Raw genomic sequence first — 21,278 nt, 5'->3', positions numbered from 1 at the left:
TTTGACTTTTACTTGGGATGCTGAAGCAAGCGTGTGTGCGCCCTTGGCGCCTGTGCCGTGGTAAGGAACCAGCAGCAGCAGTAAGGTGACCTGGGCCAGCTGTAGGGACGTGGGAAGGGGTTTTCTCCCATCCCTATTTAGTTGAGGGGAGAGCAGGAGGAGTCTGAACTCTGCGCATTAGCATCATTGGTTTCAGACCGTGTTCAGGTGAGTGCACAGAAGGGAGTCTTAAGAGAAAGTTAAAGCATTGTGGGTTAGGACACACGGAGGTCAAGGGGAAAGGGACCTGGTGATGGGGGTCTGCTACAGACCACCACATCAAGGAGCAGAGCTAGACTGGGAATGCTTGCGGCAGCTCTCAGAGGCCGTACAGTCTAGGGACATGGTTGTCATGGGGGACCTAAACTACCCTGACATCTGCTGGGAAAAGCAGTCAGCCAAATCCAACCGCTCACCTAACGCAGGAAGTATACGGTCCCACTGGACTTGGTGTTGGCTATGGGGGATGACCTGGTAGGGGAACTACAGATTCGTGGTCACCTTGGGGACAGTGACCACCACTCACTCAATCAAATTTATCATACGGCGTCGAGTGGGTAAGATAATAATAGGATGGAGGTGCTTGACTTTAGGAAGGCTAACTTCAGTGTGCTCAGTTTAACCAGCGATGCACTGCAGGAGAGGAGTATTGGCGAGATGGGAGTCCAGGAAGGGAGGTCGTTCCTAAAGGAAGTGATCCTTCAGGCACAGAGGGAGATGATCCCAGTGCGAGGGAAAGGGGAGAAAGGGGCCAAAAAACTTCCTTGGCTAAACACAAACATCCAGAAGAGCCTAAGGGCAAAAAAAAAAAAGAAGGCATATAGGTGGTGAAAGCAGGAGGAAGCTACCAAGGAGGAGTGTATCTACTTGGCCTGCACTTGCAGGGTGGCAGTTAGAAAGGCCAAAGCAACTACAGAGCTGAGGCTGGCAACACAAATTAAAGACAACAAGAAGTCTATTGTCAGGTATGTAGGGAGCAAAACGAAGGCGCAGGGCAGCACAGGACCCCTACTGAAGAAACACGAGCAATTAGTGACAGACAGGGGGGACAAGGCTGAGCTATTCAATGAGTTTTTTGCCTCAGTGTCCTTGAACAAGGGTCAAGATCAGTCTCCTAACAGGTTCTTAGATGGGATCAGAGGGATACCAGCCTACCAACTGTCGGCGCTGACGTGGTGCAGAGTCACTTGGATGGACTGGATGTGTTTAAGTTAGCAGGCCCAGACGCGCTGCATCCGCGAGTACTGAAGGCATTTGCCGGTGTCATTGCAGAGCCACTGGCACGGCTGTTTGAGCACTCGTGGCACTCGGGTCAGGTCCCAGAGGACTGGAAAAGGGCCAATGTGGTCCCCATTTTCAAGAAGGGGAGGAAAGAGGATACAAGTCATTATAGGCCAGTCAGCCTCACCTCCATCCTTGGAAAAGTCTTTGAAAAGATTATTAAGGATCATATTTGTGGGAGTCCAGCGGGAAAAATAATGCAGCAGGGCAACCAGCATTGATCCGTAGCAGGTGGATCATGCCTGACTAATCTGGTTTCATTTTATAACCAGGTCACAAAATGCTGATGCAGAAGTAGAGGTGGATGTTGGTTTTTTTTATTTTAGGAAGACCTTCGATTCCGTATCTCATCCCATTCTCTTAAATAAATTAAGAGGCTGTGACTTAGATGTTTACACGGTCTGGCAGGTGGCAAATTGGCTTGCGGGTCGCACCCAGAGAGTGGTAGCAGACGGGTCGGTATCGACCTGGAAGCATCTGGGTAGTGGGTTCCCACCGGGCTCAGTCCTTAGACCTGTACTCTTCAGTGTCTTCATCAGTGACTTGGATGTGGGCGTGAAGTGTCCTCTGTGCAAGTCTGCAGATGATACCAAATTGTGGGGTGAAGTAAGCACTCTGGAGGGTAGGGAATGACTGCAGGCAGACCTGGACAGGTTGGAAAAGTGGTCTGAACACAACAGGATGCAGTACAACAAGGACAAATGCAGAGTACTGCACCTAGGACGTAAAGATATCCAGCGCACCTACTGGCTAGGAAATGACCCTCTCAGCAGCGCAGAAGCGGAAAGGGATCTCGGAGTCCTAGTGGACTCCAAGATGAGCGTGAGTCGTCAGTGTGACGAATCATCAGCAAAGCTAACTGCACTTAATCGTGCATCAGCAGATGCATGACAACTAGAACCAAGGAGGTGACACTTCCCCTCTATGCGGCACTGGTCAGACTCCAGATGGAGTACTGCGTCCAGTTTTGGGCACCATACTTTAAGAAGGATGTGGACAGCTTCAAGAGGGTCCAGAGGAGAGCCACTTGTACGGTTAAGGGTTTACAGGCTAAGCCCTATGAGGGGCGACTAAGGGATCTGGACCTCTTCAGCCTCCACAAGAGAAGGCTGAGAGGTGATCTTGTGGCCAACTACAAATTCATTAGGGGGGGCGCAGCAAGGAACCGGAGATGCTCTGTTCACCAGGATGCCTCTTGGGGTAACAAGGAACAATGGTCACAAACTGACAGAGAGCAGATTTAGGCTAGACATCACAAAAACTTTCTTCACGGGAAGGGTGGCCACAATTTGGAATGGGCTTCCAGGGGAGGTGGTGCTCTCCCCTACCTTGGGAGTCTTTAGGAGAAGGCTGGATAGGCATCTGGCTGGGGTCATCTGACCCCAGCACTCTTTCCTGCCTAGGCAGCGGGTCGGACTCAATGGTTTGTTGAGGTCCCTTCCAACCCTAGCATCTATGAATCTATTAATTTATGAATCTTGTGTTTGAAAGCTTATCTAACTTATAGATTCATAGAAGTTAGGGTCAGAAGGGACCTCAATAGATCATCGAGTCCGACCCCCTGCATAGGCAGGAAAGAGTGCTGGGTTTAGATGACCCCAGCTAGATGCCTATCTAACCTCCTCTTGAAAACCCCCAGGGTAGGGGAGAGCACCACCTCCCTTGGGAGCCCGTTCCAGACCTTGGCCACTCGAACTGGGAAGAAGTTCTTCCTAATGTCCAGTCTAAATCTGCTCTCTGCTACCTTGTGGCCATTATTTCTTGTAACCCCCCCGAGGCGCCTTGGTGAATAAAACCTCACCAATTCCCTTCTGTGCCCCCGTGATGAACTTATAGGCAGCCGCAAGGTCGCCTCTCAACCTTCTCTTGCAGAGGCTGAAGAGGTCCAGGTTCTCTAGTCTCGCCTCGTAGGGCTTGGTCTGCAAGCCCTTAACCATACGAGTGGCCCTTCTCTGGACCCTCTCCAGGTTATCCACATCCCTCTTGAAGTGTGGCGCCCAAAATTGCACACAGTACTCCAACTGCGGTCTGACCAGCGCCCAATAGAGGGGAAGTATCACCTCCTTGGATTTGTTCGTCATGCATCTGCTGATGCACGATAAAGTGCCATTAGCTTTTCTGATGGCTCCGTCACACTGCCGGCTCATGTTTATCTTGGAGTCCACTAGGACTCCGAGATCCCTTTCTGCTTCCGTGCCACCCAGCAGGTCATTCCCTAGGCAGTAGGTGTGCTGGACATATTTCCTCCCTAGGTGCAGCCCTTTGCATTTCTCCTTGTTGAATTGCATTCTGTTGTTTTCTGCCCATTTGTCCAACCTGTCCAGGTGTGCTTGTAGCTGTTCCCTGCCCTCCGGCGTGTCCACTTCTCCCCACAGCTTTGTGTCATCTGCAAACTTGGACAGAGTACACTTCACTCCCTCGTCCAAGTCGCTGATGAAGACATTGAGGAGTAATTTAATTCCAACCATACAGTTGGTCCAATAAAAGTCACCACACCCAAAAAATCCTTGCCTTTTGCATACTTCCTGGATCATCACAGCTAAAACACCACTCTTAACAAAGAGTGCTCAACCTTTTTGTCTGGTGAGATGGATGGGCAGTGCCCAATCCATATGCAAGCAGTACGCAGTCAGTGGTTCCAATCTGGGGCCCAAGGAGTTCATGACAGGGCCCCATCCAGCTGTCCAGAGTGGGGTAGGGCACAGCCCAGTCCTGATCCAGCATGAACAGGGATTTTTGGCCAGCCCCAATCGAAGCCCATGGAGGGAGGAAAGGTAGGGGCATGACAAGAAACCAATCCAAAGGCAATGGGGGAGGGGGAGGGAGGTATCTCACCAGAAGAAAGAGTTTAGACAGGTGAGAAACCCTCAAATTTCCCAACTGTGGGGAGCCCAATGGGGCAGATATCATAGCTCCACAGGCTGCAATTGGCCCAAGGACCAGAGGCTGAGCACCCGTGCTCTAACACTATCATCAAAACGCTATAACAATATTTATTATGCTTGCCAGCATTGAATCCGAACACTTACAGCTGGGCTCGCAGGAAGATCCTAGCTATCCCACGCTGCCTGACTCCCAGGGAAGCTCACTAGCAAAGAATCCACCTCTCCCACCTCTTCCCCTCCACCCCCAATCTCTCCCACTGTCATCTTCTTCAGAGCTAGCCCTTAATTCCACACACATCTAGCTTGTCATTCCCCAGACACACAACCTTCATTCCAGCCTGCCTGCAAGTCACTGCTTGGGTGACTGGAGGCAGCAGGCACACGTGTGTCTCTGCACACACATCCCCATGGCCTGCATGCACCCAGGCAGGGTCCTGGGAGTAGCACCAATAGCTGGATGCAGGTAAGTGTATGATCAGTGGGGGTTGGAGGTCCGGGACTTGGGGACTGTGTGTGCGTGGGCAGGGGGGATGGGTACCTGCCAGATATGGGGGAAGATAGCCGGGCGTCAAGGCTGCATCAGGGCAGGGGGGACGGGAGGGGTAGGCGCCTGCCCCTTCAGCAAGAGAAGGAGGCATCGGGGGGAGCTGCATAGGTGGGCTGGTGGCACTTGGGCTGGTGCTCATACTTGTATGGGCAGAGCAACTGGGAGACGCTGCTGGGGGGACGGGCTGGAGGGACCATGACCAGGCTGCCTAGTGAGGCATGGCAGCCCCAGACCAGGGCGGGGGGGGGGGGGCCGCCACAGGCCTCCCCTCCTCCCTCCAGCCTGTGCTGGGGCTGGACTCTCTCCGCTGAAATCCGCACGAACTGCGGGACTTCGGCCCGAATGGCACAGGGGCAGCTGGGGGCTCCCTTTAGCAGGGCTGGGGGAAGGCAGGTGGGGACTGGCCACTGATCTTCATAAATAGGTCCTGGTACAAAAAATGTTGAGAACCACTGTCCTAGACCTCCCATCCCTTTAACGGGTATTTATTTCCTTGCCATTGTACACCCACCTTTTCTCTTACATTAGCATATCACTTCATCCTGCCAACTGAAGCATTTGGATTGTCTGTCTGGCTGCCTCTCTCAAGTCATACTTTCCTGAAACTGTCCTGCTTGAACCTGAGATGATAAAATAACACACTACCTGTTACTTTACAGTTCTTAATTCCTAGATGTTTCATTTTTTTAAAAGTTACAGTAATCAAATAGTCAAATAATTTAGGAGCTATGATGCTATGCGATTGCCAGGTCAAGGTTAAGTGCAGTTTTAGTAAAAAGAAAACCCTTCTTTCTCTAAATCAGATTTGCTTAGTATATAAGGGAACAGGTGGAAGAAATGGGGTGGTTTTTTTTCATCCCACACCTACAATTTGAATTTAAAAGCCAAACTGACCTCTTGCCTATTTCTACATCATGACAGGTGGTAAAAGAAGATATTCTTGCAGAATCGTTTTTCAGATTTTGTTCTGTTCAATCACTTCCCCAAAGTCCCCCCTCCCTGTGTTTTTCCTTTTTGGTCCAAATCCTCCAACCAAGAGAGAAAGAGAACGGTCCCAAGGCTTAAAAGTGTAATTTATCAGCATGAAGCTCATGTGTGTTTGTACAACAACCAGTGCAATCAGTGGGCTAATGTGGCCTACACACAGTACCAAAATAAAACTAACCTGTAAAAACTCCAGTATCCCATGCTGTATCTATTAAGTCTCATTTCCTTTGTTTGGTTTACTCTAGCTAAGCAAATGAAGTCATAATACTAGACTGATTAGCGGCTTTAAAGGTAAGACCTGCCTTAGCTTTGCTGTATATTTGTAAAACTAGTTTCACACCCCACTTCTGCAAATGATTATGCAAACATTTAGCCTCATGCGCTAATAGTCTTACCGAGTTTAACAGCTCATTTGTCGAAAACTATGCACACACAGACTTGGCCTTCGAATACAAATGGAGCTTTTTCAGACTATATCTTTTCAGGATAAGAACTAACAAACAGGCCATAGTGACAAATGCAGTTGCGTCGACATAAACGGGAATTTTCATTTCATTTACACACACCCTAAGTCTTTATTTGCATTTGTACAGCATCTGCTACAACAGAACTTTAGTCAGGATTGTCACCTCTCCTCATGGAAGGACGTACAAATAATTAACACAGTAATCAACTATCATGGTTATCTAGTATACAGAATATGTAACAGGGCACTGGGATGTGCCTGACCCTTTAGGAGAGCAAGCAGCCTGAGAGGCTGCTTTTAGGGGGCAGGGGGGAGCTAATGAGGGACTCACCTGGCTGGAAGAGGGCTCAGGCTGGAGCTACATGAGCCCCGAGTCTGCACCAGTCTCTTCGTTTCCCCCCAGCTACTGCACAGTGCAGAACTCCTGGCTCCGGGTCCCTGAAGGGAACTGGATTTTGGCTAAACAACTCTACAGGTCTGGAAACAGAGGCAAGTTTCTTGGACTGAGGAAGACTGGGTTTACAGGCAAGTGGTCTTTATGTTACACCTCTAAAGACTGAGGTGTCTGCCAGACGGCGGTGATGTTTCTTATTGATTTATGTTTAGCCTTGAACCCTGGGGGTGCAGACTCAAGGCTTGCTTAGAGAGCCAGTATCCCAGGAGCCCTCACACTGAGGGTGGGACCCAGGGAGGGGTCCCAGCACTGAAAAAAGGCTGAGACCCAGATCACGAGGTCCAAGAGGCCCAGAGCCACCTGTGTCCAGGGCTGGGCGGTGGAGGGGTCTGGGAGCTCAAGGGGGCAGAGTGCATAAGAAGGAAAATCAAAGGGAGAACATCTCTGAGGCTTAGGGCGTGGAGTAGGGGAGGAAAAGGAACCACACCGTTTGCCCTTAAGGCTAGGTCCCTGTAGGGCACCTGTAGTCAGGCCGAGAGGAACCTACCAAGGTTGGATGTCTGGATAGTGGCCAATGGGGCCTCAGACCCAGGGGAAACTTACTGGATTCGGGCTCACTCTAAGGCCTGCTAGCAGCCTCCTTGAATCAACCTGTAATATTAAGAGCAAGGCACGGCTGGTGAACAATGAAGAGAGAGTGACATTAGAGCTGGAGCCAGGCAGGAGCAGCAAGGCCGCTAGGGGTGTCATGGCAGCCCCTGTGGCTGTGAGCCTGTCACAGAGTACTTCTAGTTTTTCCTTTGAAAGGAAAATATAAAGTAGTGATAAAATTATGATCGCATAATCTGTGATTCCATGACTCGTTTCTTTAAAATTGGTTTAATGGACCACCGATAGTGCAGTGCAGCCCCAACACAGCAGGCCAGACTGCCAGTGGCCAATACATTCACGGGCTGGATCCAGGTGTTCCTGCTCTGGCACGTGGCTGGGCACCATCTGGCCAGGTGGGGGACAAACTGGCTTCAACACAGCCCTGATGGGGAAAGGAGCTTGACCCATCCTTGTCAAGAGGGAAAGAAGGCTAGCCAGGTGACCCCGTAGGGAGGGAAAGAGTGCGTGGCCTGGCCCAACCCGGCCCTGCAGGAAAGGAAGGGGACACGGTCCAACCCTGATCCCGAAGTGGGGGAACGTGGCCCAGGCCCACAGGGGAAAGAGGCATAGCTTGGCTCAGACCAGCCATGCAGGTACTGGGGCTTGGGGATTTGGCAGGGGAAGTGGTGGGGAGGCTGTGTTCATGGCCACCACTCGCTTGCTGCCAATTCCCCAGACCCATGGGGAGCCCCACAAGCCAGATGTGATGGCTCCATGGGGCTGCATTTGGCCCAGGGGATGGAAATTGAGCAACCCTTGTCTCGTAGATGCATAATACGTCAATTTGTATTTGCTTACAGAGATAATTAATAAAACATAAATATCAATGAAATGTTAGTTAAAATCTCAAAAGATTAAAAAATACCTGTCAGCATTTTCATTTTTACACTCTGCCTTGTATGGATAGCCATTTTAATAATATAACATTAGGTATCGTTTTCAAAAGATCCTGCCTGTTGGAAAATATGCATAAGTGGAGCAGCTGTAAATGCTTCACAACAAGTCGTAGCGCTGAAAGAAGAAGAAAAAAAAGTTAATTTCTCAATTAGTGAATTATGACTATGCAAAGGGTGTGGGAAATGACATTTCAACCCTCACCTAGCCAGATATTGTGCCTATTTAAATAAAATTGGTTTTAAAAAGTTATCAACACAAGCTACACCAAGAAAAGCACCTGTGAATTGGTGTGCACTACTTAAATTGACCAGATTGAGTAAACCAGAGTTAAACTGGTTCAACTTCTTGTGTAAGCAAAGCCAGAGGCATAACCAGGAGCGTCAGTGCCCGGGGGAGACAGCGCCGAGCGCTGGAGCGGGAGGTGAGGAGCGTCGAGCGCTGGAGACTCCCTGAAAACCGGCAGTTTGTTCAGTAACGAACTAACTGCAACTTGAGGCCTTTAGGCCTACGCTGAATGAAACAAGGAGACAATTTCAGTCCTACTTAATGTCTTCACTGGAGCGTGTCTGAAATCAGTCCCCATTAACAGGCATGAAAAATATACCCAGTTGCTATTGAAGATGCTGTCGAGAAAGCGATCATCGTGGCTTCCTGTACCTAGCACGGGGGTTTCTCAGCCTGTTTCGGCTCCAGACGCCCGTCTGCAACTGGCCTGAGTTTTGTGGCACCTGCTTTTCAAAAATTAATTTCACTGTTTTTCATTATGAAAAATAGTAGACTGACTCCCACCCCTACCTCTTGCCACAGCAGATACGAACGGCTTCTGATGCTACGGCTTCCTGCCGGAAACCTCGTGAATCGCATGCAGGTGTTTACATGCCTCACAGAGCTGACTGACTCCCACCCCTACTCACGCACTCGGTGTGTGAGCCCGTGCAGCCATGTACATGCATGCACGTGTGTGTGTGTGTACATGCATGCACACGCATCTGCATGTGTAGGTGTATACACACAGTGCACCTGTAGCACATAGGGTACAGCGTGCCTGCAGGTGCATACTGCGTGTGTGTGCATGCAGGTGTGCGCAAACAGGCAGACATGTATGTGCACTGCCACACGCACTCTTTCCATGTATGTATACTGACATGCACACCTATGTGTATACGTGTACAAGTGTATATGTGGAGGTCCACGCCCCCGCCCCCGTACACACACCCGTGGGCAACCCCTCGCAGCCGAGGACGACCCGCTCTCACGAGGCCAGTCCCGGTCCCGGACTCCAGCGCTGCCCCCCCCCACTGTGCAGAGACCCGGCCTCCCTCGTGTCGGGGCGGCGGGGTGTGGAAGCGGGCCTGAGGCGGCCTCCACACGCTGCCTCCGCCGCCCCCCGCCGCTCCTGCCGCGTTTCCGGGGCGACGGACGCAGTCCCGGCCCTACCGGCAGCGGCGCGGGGCGGGGCCTGAGCGCGGGCACGTGACTGCCGCCTCCCGCCGCTCTGGCCCGTCCCCGCCGCCCAGCCGGCGCTGCGCTGCGCACGCGCGAACCGCCTTGCTCCTCCCCCCGCCCCCCTCCCGCTGTAGTGACGCGCAAGCTCCCCATTGGCCGCGGCGCAGGTGGGCGGGCTGAGCGCGGCCGGGGCGGAGAGGCTGTTGAACCCCCGTCGTGTGCTGTGGGCGATGGACGCGCGGGGGGCGGGTCAGCGCGGAGGGGCGGGGCCAGGGGTAGTGGGCGGTCGGAGCAGGGCTGCGAGAGGGTGTGCATCCCGCGGGGTAGGAGCGGGCAGGGCACGGGGGTGTGTGTCATTGCAGCCTGGCCCCTAGAGAGCCCGATGTGTCCTGTGTGTCACACTGCAGCAGGGCTCGAGCAGCTTTCCCTCGTGGCCCGGCCCGGCCCGGCCCGGCCCGGCACCACCGCATCCACACAGGGGAGAAGCCACATCACTGCTCTGAGCGTGGGAAGAGCTTCACCTACTCCTGCAGCCTGTGCCGAGCACCGGTGCATGTCACAGGGAGAAGTGACATGGGTGCTCTGAGTATTGGAAAGGCGTCACCCGCCTCTCCCACCCAGCCTGGAACCGGCACATCCACACCCAGAAGCATCCCTAGTTGTGCCGGCAGTGCAGGAAGGGCTTGGAGATGTGTGCCTGCTCAGCACCCAGCAGGGCTGCGTTCAGACAAGCACCCTCATGCTGGTGGGCTGCAGAAGGAGGTCCCCCAGGCTTTGTCCCTTGTAGGGCACAGCGGGAGTCCCGAGCCCAGAGGCTGGCCCCCAAGGTGTCATTGTGGGGGAAGGGGGTGAAGAGGAAACGCCTCAGGCAGAGGTCAGCCCGATGGAGGGGAAGGAGCGGAGGAGGAGGTGATCTTTGCATCAGCCTTGGAGCCTGTGCATTCCCCATCAGTCTCTAACAGTACTCCCAGGGGAAGAAGTGCGTTCACGCTAGGCTGCCCTCCCCCACACAGCTGACTTCAAGTGACACCCGGGCACTTTTCTTCGCTGCCTCCCAGCTTTCTCCTTCCTCCTGGTCCAGGGGTCTGGTGTATGAGCCCTGAGTTGCAGGGAGGAGTGCATTCCCTACCCTCCTCCCAGACCTCGCCTTTCCTCACCACCACATCACCCCTCTCCCAGACCTGCCCATGCCCAGTGGGGTCTGCAAGGAGCTGCTTCTGCCACCCCCGGAGCCTTTTTGGCCTGTTTTGCTTCTCCGCCTGTGCAGAGCTGTGCCCCACGGAGTGCGTGCTGCTCCCCTGCCCTCCTCCCCTTCGCTGGATTCTCTCTCATGCATTCCCTGCTACTACAGCCCAGAACTGGACGTGCCCCCGCTGCGGTTGATCTCTGTGTCCTCTCCCGAGCTGTGCAGTGGGAACAGACCTGGGCCCACAACCTTTCCAGGGCAGATCTCTGTGTGACTTCCCAGCCCCTTCCCTTTCTAAATGATCCACCCCAATCCAGAGGTTGTTGCTAACCCTGGGAGCAGGACGGGGCTGTCATGGGGTAGGGGGATGGGTGTCCAGGTCGTCTATGAAGACATTGAAGAGTCCGGGTCCGAGAACAGCACCTTGGGGGACGCTGACCTGAGCAGACCCGGTCTCGTTAGTCCCTGCTCGTAGGGAAGGCCCTCCGTACCGTTGTCTCTGGACCTGCTCCAGTTCCCCTAGATCCTGCTGGACGTGCGGGGACCAGACCTGGGCACAGGATTCGAGGTGTGGGTGCACCATGGGTTCATAAAGGGGCATCGTGATGCTTTCGATCTTGTTCACAATTCCCTTCCTCATCAGCACTCACATTTTCCATTGCTTTCTTCACGGTGGCTGGGCATGGAGCTGATGCTCTTATTGAACTCTCCACAATCACTCCCAGGTCTCTTTCCTGTGTGGTAACAGTTCACATGGAGCCTGTTGTGGTGTCAGTCCCATTTATACAATTCACATTCAAATGCGTTCCTGGCCCATTCCACTCAGATCAGGATCCCGTGGCCAATAAAGTAGGAAAACTGAGTCGTGGGCGACCAGTGCAAAACCCCACACTTGGGAGGGAATAATTGCACTCACCGATCTCGCCTGAGGAACGCATAGCCAGGCTGTAGCCCTGCAGAGATGAGGTGGGGGGAACCAGGGGCCGTGGGCTGGATCCGAGCCAGCCGTGTGCTTTGGTGGTAAAAGAAATCAGCATCCTCCTGAGCAGCATGAGGAGGAGCGCCCCTTGCAAACCAAAGGCAGGGATCCCCCAGCACTGGGGAGACTCCCCTGGAGTCCTGTGTCCGGTTCGGGACCCCGCACTTCCAGAAGGAGGTGGGCAGGTGGACAGAGGCCAGCAAAGAGGGACCCAAAGGATGAGGGGCCTGGGAGGCAGGGGTGGGGGGGAGAGGCTGGAAGAGCTCAGGGGATTGAGTCTGGAGAAGAGAAGACTGAGCGGGGTTTGACCCCAGTCTTGGGGCAACGACAGAGAAGATGGAGACAGGCATTTCTCTGTGGCTGTCAGGGACAGGACTAGGAACAATGGGCTCCAGCTGCAGCAGGGGAAACTGAGGCTGAAGAGGAGGAGGAGTGGGCTGGTAGTGCCCTGCTGGAGCTGCGTGGCAGAAGATGAACTCAGGAGATGCCAGGTAGAAATCATGCCCCACTTCAGGGGAAGACTGGCCCTGCTCCCCCTCTCTGCCCCAGCTCACCACCTCCAGCAGTCTGGAAAGGGTGTGCACACACACCCACTCCATGATGCAGGACAGTGTGCACCCCACCCCCTATGCAGGAGGATGGGCATATACACACATGCACACCCTGTGCAGAAAGGATGCATGTGTGCATGCATATACCCCCCGTGCAGGAAGGCACACATGTGCATACCCCTGTGCAGGAGGATGGGCAACCCCCCCACATGCAGGACGGCAAGCACACACACATGCACACCCCGTGCAGGAGGTTGGACAGGTGCACACCCACCCCCTCCCCCACAGACTGCCCCTGAGTGGGTGCAACTGGACAGTGGGGCCGAGGGAGGGGAAGGGCAGCTGAGGGAGAGGGCAGGGGTTGGGCACCAGACCGTCACCTCCGCCTGCTCCTGCTGCCCCCAGTGCAAGCCCCACTGCGCCGGCACCACCCCCTGCTCCTGGGGAAACTGAGGCTGGAGAGGAGGAGCAGGGCTCTGTGCTCATGTGGAGGGGTGTGCAAGGGGCATGGGAGTCCAGGCCTGGGGGAGAGAAGGTGTGTGATCTGAGTGTGCAAGAGGCGGGGTAGTCCAGGCCTGGAGAAGAGAAGGTGTGTGCCCTGCATGTGCAAGGGCCGAGGGAGTCCGGACCCAGGGGAGAGGTGTGTGGTTGGGTGAGGGGAAGCTGGGCCTGGCTGCCCCTTGCCCTCTTGGTCTGTGCACAGCTGGCCTGGGGCACCCCCAGCCCCACGCCGGGCAGCCCCTGCCTCGTGCCCACCCCCACGGCCGGGGGGCCTCTCCCCTGCTGCCCTGGGGAGGCAGCGCCCAGCAGCCGGGCAAGGGCCTCCTGGGTCTGGCACCATGTGGCAGCTCCCCAGCACGGTCCTGGGCTCAGTCCTGCCCCTGCAAGCGGGGACGCCCAGCCCTGCAGCCGGCCCCAGCCCAGCCCAGTGCCCCTTGGCACGAGCAGCTTTGGGCCCTGGTGCTGCTGCCCGGTGCCACGGCCCCCCCGACACGTGGGTGCTGCCCGGACACAGCGCCTGTCCTTGGCCCGGGATGTGGCTCCGGTCCAGGCTACATCCAAGGCCATGTGGAAACAGGAGCGGCTCCTGGGGCTGGATCCGTGGGGCAGGAGCAGGGGCCATGCCCTGGCCTGCGGGGCTGGACCCCCTTGTTAGCACTTGCTAGGGCTCTGAGCTCCCAGCTGCCCCCACCCCAGGCTCCACCTGCGTGAGGCCGGGCTCAAGCAGGGCCCCGAGTGTGGGGGAAAGCACGTGTGTGACTTGGTGGGAGCAGACGTGGGGAAGCAGGCCCCTGCTCCCTGTGCGCGCTGCTCTGCTGCAGCTGAGGCCGGGCGCCTGGGGACCATCCTTTCTGTGCTGGGGGGCGCTGAGGCTCAGGCAGGGCCGTCCCGGGACTGGCTCTGAGGCTTACCACCTTCTCCTTCCCCCCCCGTGGTTTCAAGTCATCACTGCTAAAATGCTGCACAGCTTCTGGTTGATTTTTACCAAGCCAGGCTTGCAAACCCCTCCCAGCCTGGGAAAAGAAAAGAAAAGAAAAGAAAAGAAAAGAAAAGAAAAGAGAAACACTTGGCTGCCAGGGATAAACCAAGCAACTCCTCACCTGAAGGATCTCTCACAAGGAGGATCTGGAGGGACACTGCACTTCAATACAGATCCAGGAAGAGGCGATTGCCATTTACACCAGCCCAACCTAGCTACAAAGGACAAGCCAGAGTACGGCGCAGGTTCATCCTAGAAAACCGATCCACTTTTTATCTGCAGATCCAGAGTCTTTCCCTGCACCTTTCTTCTGGGAGGAACCTGACAGGCTTCAGTGTCCAAAAGGAGGGGGAGAAAACCCCGGGTTAGAGAAACCCACTTGCGGAAGAGAAGGGCAGGGACGTTTGGACATCCACGGAAAGGGGCTGGATGAAAGGAGGTGCTGTCCTGCAAACCACTCGGGAACTACGAGCCGTCAGGTGAACAGGAATAAGTAGGTGGCGAAGTACAGGCGTCGTTCCCCCGATGCGCATCCAGGAAAGCCGGCACGGACCTGCTCTCCAGCCCAGCCCAGCCCAGGGGAGCACTGGATGCAGCGACCCCTCAGCGCAGCTGGGTTTTATGGTGCGGTTGTGTGCTGGCTGTAAAGTCCAGGCAGGCAGGGCTACGAGAAGGGGCCTTAGCACCTGACCCCCCAGTCTCCTACCTTCACGTGGCTGAGGAGGGGCTGGAGGAGCCCCCCTCCGAGCACAGGACGCTGCCGGGCTCTTCCCCGGACCCCCGGGGGCTCCGGCCCTTCCCCCCACTGCGCAGCCCAGCCTGCCCCAGGGCCGGGCGGGATCCTGTGCGCGCGCGCGCGCGTGTGTGTGTGTGCATACATGTGTTTGTGCATGCATGTCTGTCTGCATCCGTATGTATGCATGTCTGCGTACACACGTGTACATGTCTGCATGCATGCATGTGTGCGCGTCCATGTGTTTGTGTGCAGGCACATATCTGTGTGCATGCAGGTGTGTGTGCAGGTGTGTCTGTGCACGTGCATGTATGTGCATGCATGCGTCTGTGTGCCTACATGTATGTGCGTGCATGTCTGCATGCATACACATGCATGTGTCTGTGTGCATTCATATGTGTGCATGTGTGTGTGCATGTGCACCTGTACATGCTTACGTGTGCACGCACAAGTCTGCATGCACGAGTGTGCTTTTGGGTTTCTGCACACATGTGTGTGCAGGTGTATGTATCTATGTGTGTGCATGTCTACATGCATGTGTCTGTGCGTGTCTGTGTGTATGTGTTTGTGCATCCATGTATGTTCTTTCATGTCTGTGCATGTGTGTGAATGTCTGTGTGCATGTGTGCATGTCTGTGTGCGTATGTGAATGTGTCTGTGTGCATGTGTGTGTGCCTGCATGTGCCTGTGCGTGCATGTGTGCATGTGTGTGCGTGCATGTTTGTGGGGGTGTAGGCTGAAGCTGTGTTGGTCTAAGGACCCAGGCAGACAAGGTTCCTTGGGTGAATTGGATATCTTTTATGAAACCAACCCAAATAGTTGGAGACTAGTTATTAAGCAAGCTGTCGGGCTCAAAAACCCTTCGTCAGGCTAAGAGATGTCTGTGTGCATTCATATGTACCTCCGTGTGTCTGTTCATGAGTCTGCATGTCTACGTATCTGTGTGCACGTGAGTGCCTGCATGAGTGTGTGTGCATGCGTGTATGCATATGTGCATGTGTCTGTGTGCATGTGTGTATGCATGTGCACACGTGTTTGTGCGTGTGCTCCTCTCTGCATGTGCACATGCCTGTCTGTGCATGTGTGTCTGTGTTCATGGCAGGGAGAGTGTATTTGTGTCTGCGTGTCCATGTGCAGAGAGTGAGTGTGTAGAGTGCATGCCTGCCTACATGTGTGCATATGTCTGTCCATGTGTGTGCGTGTGCATGCATCTGTGTTAATGGCATGGAGAGCGTGTTAATGTGTGCACGTGCAGAGCGAGTGAGTAGAGCGCACACACATCTCTGTCTCTGTGTGCATGTGTCTGTGCGTGCGTGTGCCTGCATGTATGTGTGTGTGTTCATGGCAGGGAGAATATGCTTGTGCCTGTGTGCCCATGTGCAGAGAGATGGTGCGTCATGAAGGACACGTGCCCACGGCGGCGACGGGAGCGGGGCAGTGGTAGTGGGAGAGTGGCGGGGCTAAGCGGGAGCTCCCTCAGACGGCACTGGCGCTGGCATCCGTCGGGGGGTGGGGGGAGGTGGCGAGCGCTGGACAGGGGGCAGCGACCACCCACAGACCTTGCCAGCAGTGTGGGCAGTGCCTTGCCATCGCCCCTGTGCTAAGTAGAGTGTGTGCCTGTCTGTGTGCACGCCTGTGTGTGAGTGTGTGTGTATTAGCCATAATGGGGGAGGGGGGATTGGTAGCAGGGAGAAGAGGGGGGCATGTGCCTCCCACCCCCAGCCCAGCAGGGTCTTCTGTGACAAAAGGGGTTTGATCTGATCTTCTTATGCTGCTGCTCCTGTCCCTTTAGTAGCACACCGAGAGGGCATCGAATCATCAAACCCGGGACTGGAAGAGACGTCGGGGCCATCCAGTCACCCCTGCTCGAGGCGGGATCACCCCTACAAACCCGGCCAGCCAAGCATCAACCCTGCTCTCACGCCTTGGCAAGCATGGAGATTGCACAACTCTCCGGGTAGCCCCTTTCCGTGCTCAAAAATACCTGAAAAAATTGCCCTCATATAGTGCGAAAGGACTTGTATCGAACCTAAATGTCCCCTGCTGCAATTCTTGATTTCCTCTGAGTCTGTTTCTGTGGTTGAAGAAAACAGGACACGTCTCCGTCCTCTCCATGGCCACCGCTCAGGGATTTGAAGACATCGAGCTCTCGAGGACTAATCTCACGACACAGTCGTTCAACCAAGATCCGTCCTTCTTCCAATCCGTTCATCTAAAACGAAAGAGATAGCGCGGTTATGGTTAAGGAACCAGGCAGGAAAGGTAAAATGAGGATGGCAGAGAAGGAGCACTACCTCGAGGCGCAGTAAGCACCTGATATCCATGAAAGAGCCTCTTCAGCCGCAGCTCTGGTGCAAGGGCTGTTTGACCAAAGGCAGAAGAGGGAGATCCAGGGCACAGATCTGGTTAAACAGTTCTCCCTCCAGAAAGGGAAAAGGCTTGAAGAGAAACTGGGGGAAGTTGCCCATGAAAGCGGTGCAACGCTGAGACACTGGGAGGACCCACACGGTCAAAGGGCTGACAGTAGGCAGCAAGTAATACAGTGTATTCCCCAGTGCAGAGCTCGGAGCAGCGGGAGCCCCCGGCCTCCAGAAATAGAGGTTAGAGTCACCGCAGGGAGCACGTGTGAGACAGACCTGGGCCGTCTGTTCTTGTGCACAGACAAGAAATGGTGTTCGTTAGGACCTGGTGTTGGAGTCCCTTTCCTCACCCGCTGTCACAGTGCCCTGGAGGGAAACCCTGGCAGGGGCCAGTCCTGTGCGAAGTCCCTCATTGTGAGCACCATCAGGCCGCATGCAAGCCCAGCCCTGTCTCACACCTGGAGGCTGATGCAGCGGTGCGGCCGGACACGGCCGAGACGTGCACGCGGGGAGACCCGGAGAAGGTGACGCGCATCACAATGGCCCCTTCTAGAACCGGCTCGTCGCCGTGCGGCTCCTGGAGACGCGCACAGCAGTTGGACTGCTCCCGAGCCAACACTGCTTGGAGTCAGGTCACACCTGTGTCCTCGGTGTCACCCTGACCGCAAGGGTAAGTGTGGGCAAATGAGGGGGTGTTTGCACCCACACTTGGGGCGTCCTAGGGGTGGGTGACTTGTGGCTGGGGGAATTGTCACTTTTATGCTTTCGTTTCTTTCCTAAACATGACTTCAGTCTGCTTCAGTACAAGCCAAGGGCTGAAGACGAGGTGTGCTGGCCTGACATGGGGAGGCGGGGGGAGTGCTTGGAGCGATGCTATTTGGCTGGGCAGGCAAGGTGAGGGGTGCAGCGGAGCAGGCAGTGAGGATGCGGATGGTTGCTTTAGGGTTTCCATATTTCCAGGTCCAAAATGCAGGACACCTGTCACATGGCGGAGGGGGGACGGGGGATATGACAGTGGGGGGCAGAGACATGCCAGTGCCCTGTCCCTGCCCATGCTGTTGCCCCTCAGTGCCGAGCCAGAGCCCCCGCCAGCCCTGCTGCTGCCCCTCACCCCCAACCCACTGACCCCAGCCTGCCAGTGCCCCTCACCCCAAACTGCAGTACCCTGCCCCCCGGCCATGACGCTGTCCCTCGCTCCAGACATCAAGTAACTGGGAATGACTGGTTGTGGTTTCAACTTGCTCTTCAATATTTCTTTCATACAGCCACAGAAGACTGGACAGTCTTTTATCCCGGGAGAAAAATATGGGATCCTTTGGAAAGAGAGGAAGGTAAATCAAATAGAGATGCCAATTCTCACTGTCACACACTCATTTTGCCCTGTCTAATTTGAGAGATTCAGGTGTGAATTGAAGAATGCAGTGCTGAGGGGAGGGGAGGGGAAGGGCAGGGAGCTGCGCTGGAAAGGAGACGGCCCAGCCAGGTCTCTGCGCATAGCGGTGCAGTGAGCGCTGGAGCAGGGCCAGAAAAGGCAATATACTCCACGCAGGATTCGGAGAGAGCTCGTGCAGAAAGACCGAGCCCCGAGGCCCGCAGACACGCAACTACGCCTTACTTCACTTCCATTCCCGTCTTTACTCTAGGGAAGGAGAAGATGCTATTGCTGCTAACTTTGCCCTGGTTGAGCGCTGAGGAAAAGGGCCAAGCGCTCAACCCAGCGATACCAGTTTTTCTGTTGGCTTTTTTTGGTAATTGAACTGACCCCGAAATTCTGCTTCCAGTCTCATTGGTTGCCGTCCATTGACTCTGGGGGATTTACATAACCAAACCCTGATTATTAAAGTGTTTTGTGTTGGATGATAGCCTTGAAGGGTCTTCTTTGGGGTCTTCTTCTCCTTTAATGCCTTAGTAGTCCCATCGATGCACTGTTTCTCTTACAAGTTTCCTGCTTTAATCTATTTTAAAAATGTATTTCTATGCATTTAATTGGGTGTCCAGACTGGAATAAACTCCCCGCAGTGGTGGTTCATAGATGCAGGGTGGGAAAGGCCCCGAGCAGATCATCGAGTCCGACCCCCTGCCTGGGCAGGAATGAATACTGGGCTCATATGAGCCCTGGTAAGCTGAAGCTCATCTGACCCAGCTAGTTGTTATCCAGGCTCCTTGGAAAGACCCCCGAGGTAGGAGCCAGCACCGCTCCCCTTGGCAGCTGGTTCCAGATCCTGGCCGCCCTGACTGTGACCCTGCGGGGTGCAGTCACCTCCCCTGGAAATCTTCAGGAGCAGACGGGACGGTCACCTTGCCGCGGTGGCTTGAGCCCCGGTGTCTTGTCCTGCCTGGTGCAGGGGCTGGACCCGCTCTGTCGGCTTCTCCTGGATTTCAATTTCCAGTTTCTAAATGAGTTGATGCAAACGGTCTCCTAAAACTTCCTACTTAATATCATAACACTTTTCTTCTTGCCTTCCTGCTTCCTTTTTTTGTGAAGAGGTATGGCTCTGTGCCAGTGTGCTCACGGTCCATGTCTCCATGACGGCATGCTTTTGAACTTAAAGTAAGGACATACATTTATTTAATTTTAACTTTAGGATCTTCCCCATTGTTCTTTCCGCAGTTTGTGCACGCTCATCGGGCCACGCTTTATGCATACAAAGAAACGGCACAAATGCATTTTGAATTCTTTTCTCTTTTTTTCTCTCTGTTTTATTTTGGTTTTACTTCGAACGGTGTAGATGTGCTTAGCACCTAATCACCTTTGCTCCTTACACCAGTAGAAGTAATAATTTCCAATTAACTTGGTTTTGAACTCCTCAACAGGGCATCTCAGGAGGAGGGACAAGGATGGAGATGCATCCCTCTGCCATCCTGCCTCGAGCACTGCCGCACGCAGGAGCTGAGGCCCGAAGCAGGCAGCCAGACAGGGCAGCAGATGTTTGCCACAGCACAGTCAAGGGCCTGGGACGCTGTGTGGCGGCAGCAGCTGCGGCTGCAGCAGGCAGGCCAGGAGCGGGTAAGACCATCCACTGCTCGGTCTCCCCCACGCACAACCCACCCTCCCTTCTATGCCCCGGGGGCAAAAATGAGTAGTTAGACCCCTGTCTGCCCACTCTGGGACCTCCTCCATTTCAAAATCCTAGATGTTATCCTCCCTTTTGAAGAACCCTTTCCAAACTCACCATGTCCATTTGTAGCCTAACTGGTAAGAAAACCAATTACTCTTTCAACATCACAACCACATGGCAAATTGAGCTAGTACCGGCGGGGCTGTCTTTACCCATCCAGATCGGAAGTTGTTGCAGACTTTGAGAAGCCGTCAGAATTTGGCCGTCCCCCACGACCGTCCTGTTTGATCAGAAACCAGTTGTATTTGGAGACATCCTGAGGCGGAGGGTTGAGGCCCCATTTTGAATGCAAAGTGCTGAGTTTGATGATTGCTGAGGAGGCAGTTGCAAAGGATGCTGTCTTTATTCACAGAGACTTTTGTCATTCGTTTCCATAGCTACAAAAATGGGGTGCTTCTTTGCATCACAACTCATTGCCATTTGTTGCACACCAACACCATAGATTAAAAGTAACACCTCTTTGGTGCCTGCTGCCCAGAGGACTGCTGCTAGAGATGACTACCAGCTGTGATCTGGAGACATCCTCTGTGGCACCCCTGAAAGGTCCCCTGGGGCACCCCGACTGCCAATCCTTGATCTAGAACGTGTGCACTTTGACACGTGCTCTCACAGGGTAAGCTGTGGGCAATTTTGTGGACATAGCGTAAAACTTGTATGCTGTGAAAATGCTCCTTCCCGTTATCAGAGAGAATAGCTCCTGAAGTATGGAACATCTTCTGGATCGGTTTGATATTCCACAGCTAAAATATAAGCACATGCACGAGGTGGAGAGCACTCAGATCAAGTCACGCATGACACAGTGCATCTCAGTCTTAAGGTGCAGGCAGACATGACATTTGAAATGTCTCCAGGCATAGCTGGCTTGGGGCTGTTTCAAAAAGGGAACCACCGCAGGACATTGCACGGCCCCTGCAGTGGCCCTTGGCTGGAGCACTTGGAAATCTCCACGAGGCTGTCGCAATCGGTGACTTTGCTGCCCCTTTCCGCCTCCCCCCACAGGGCAGAGGAACGGAGGATGCTGCCAGTGCTGCTCCGCTCCCGTTCCCCCCTCCCCCAAACCCTCTCCCTTACTGACATGGGCTCGAGAGTGGGAGTGCGGGGAGGGCAGTGGTGGGGGTGTGGTGGTGTGGTAGGAGGTCACTCGGGGAGGGGGCATGGGGGTGTAGTGGTGAAGGAAACAAGGAGTCTAGTGCAGGGGCTTGCAGAGTTTGGTGGATTTGGGCTCTTGAACCCCCAGTCCCCTGTCCTCTCCATTTGTTGGTGGAGCAGAGGGGTAG

At 54.5% G+C, this 21,278-nt stretch overlaps 1 long non-coding RNA gene across 1 annotated transcript; it reads right to left on the bottom strand.

Moving 5' to 3' along the window:
- Positions 1–6,283: 6,283 nt before the first annotated feature.
- Positions 6,284–9,356, bottom strand: LOC132248726 (uncharacterized). The gene is made up of 2 exons (XR_009460076.1): positions 8,752–9,356; positions 6,284–8,261 (listed from the first exon to the last, which is right to left on the bottom strand). It is a non-coding gene; the product is annotated as an uncharacterized LOC132248726 (long non-coding RNA).
- Between the last annotated feature and the right edge of the window lie 11,922 nt (positions 9,357–21,278).

Source organism: Alligator mississippiensis, chromosome 1, assembly GCF_030867095.1.
Source record: "Alligator mississippiensis isolate rAllMis1 chromosome 1, rAllMis1, whole genome shotgun sequence".
In the NCBI taxonomy this organism is placed as follows: domain Eukaryota; kingdom Metazoa; phylum Chordata; order Crocodylia; family Alligatoridae; genus Alligator; species Alligator mississippiensis.
This window is presented reverse-complemented; position numbering and strand designations above follow the sequence as displayed.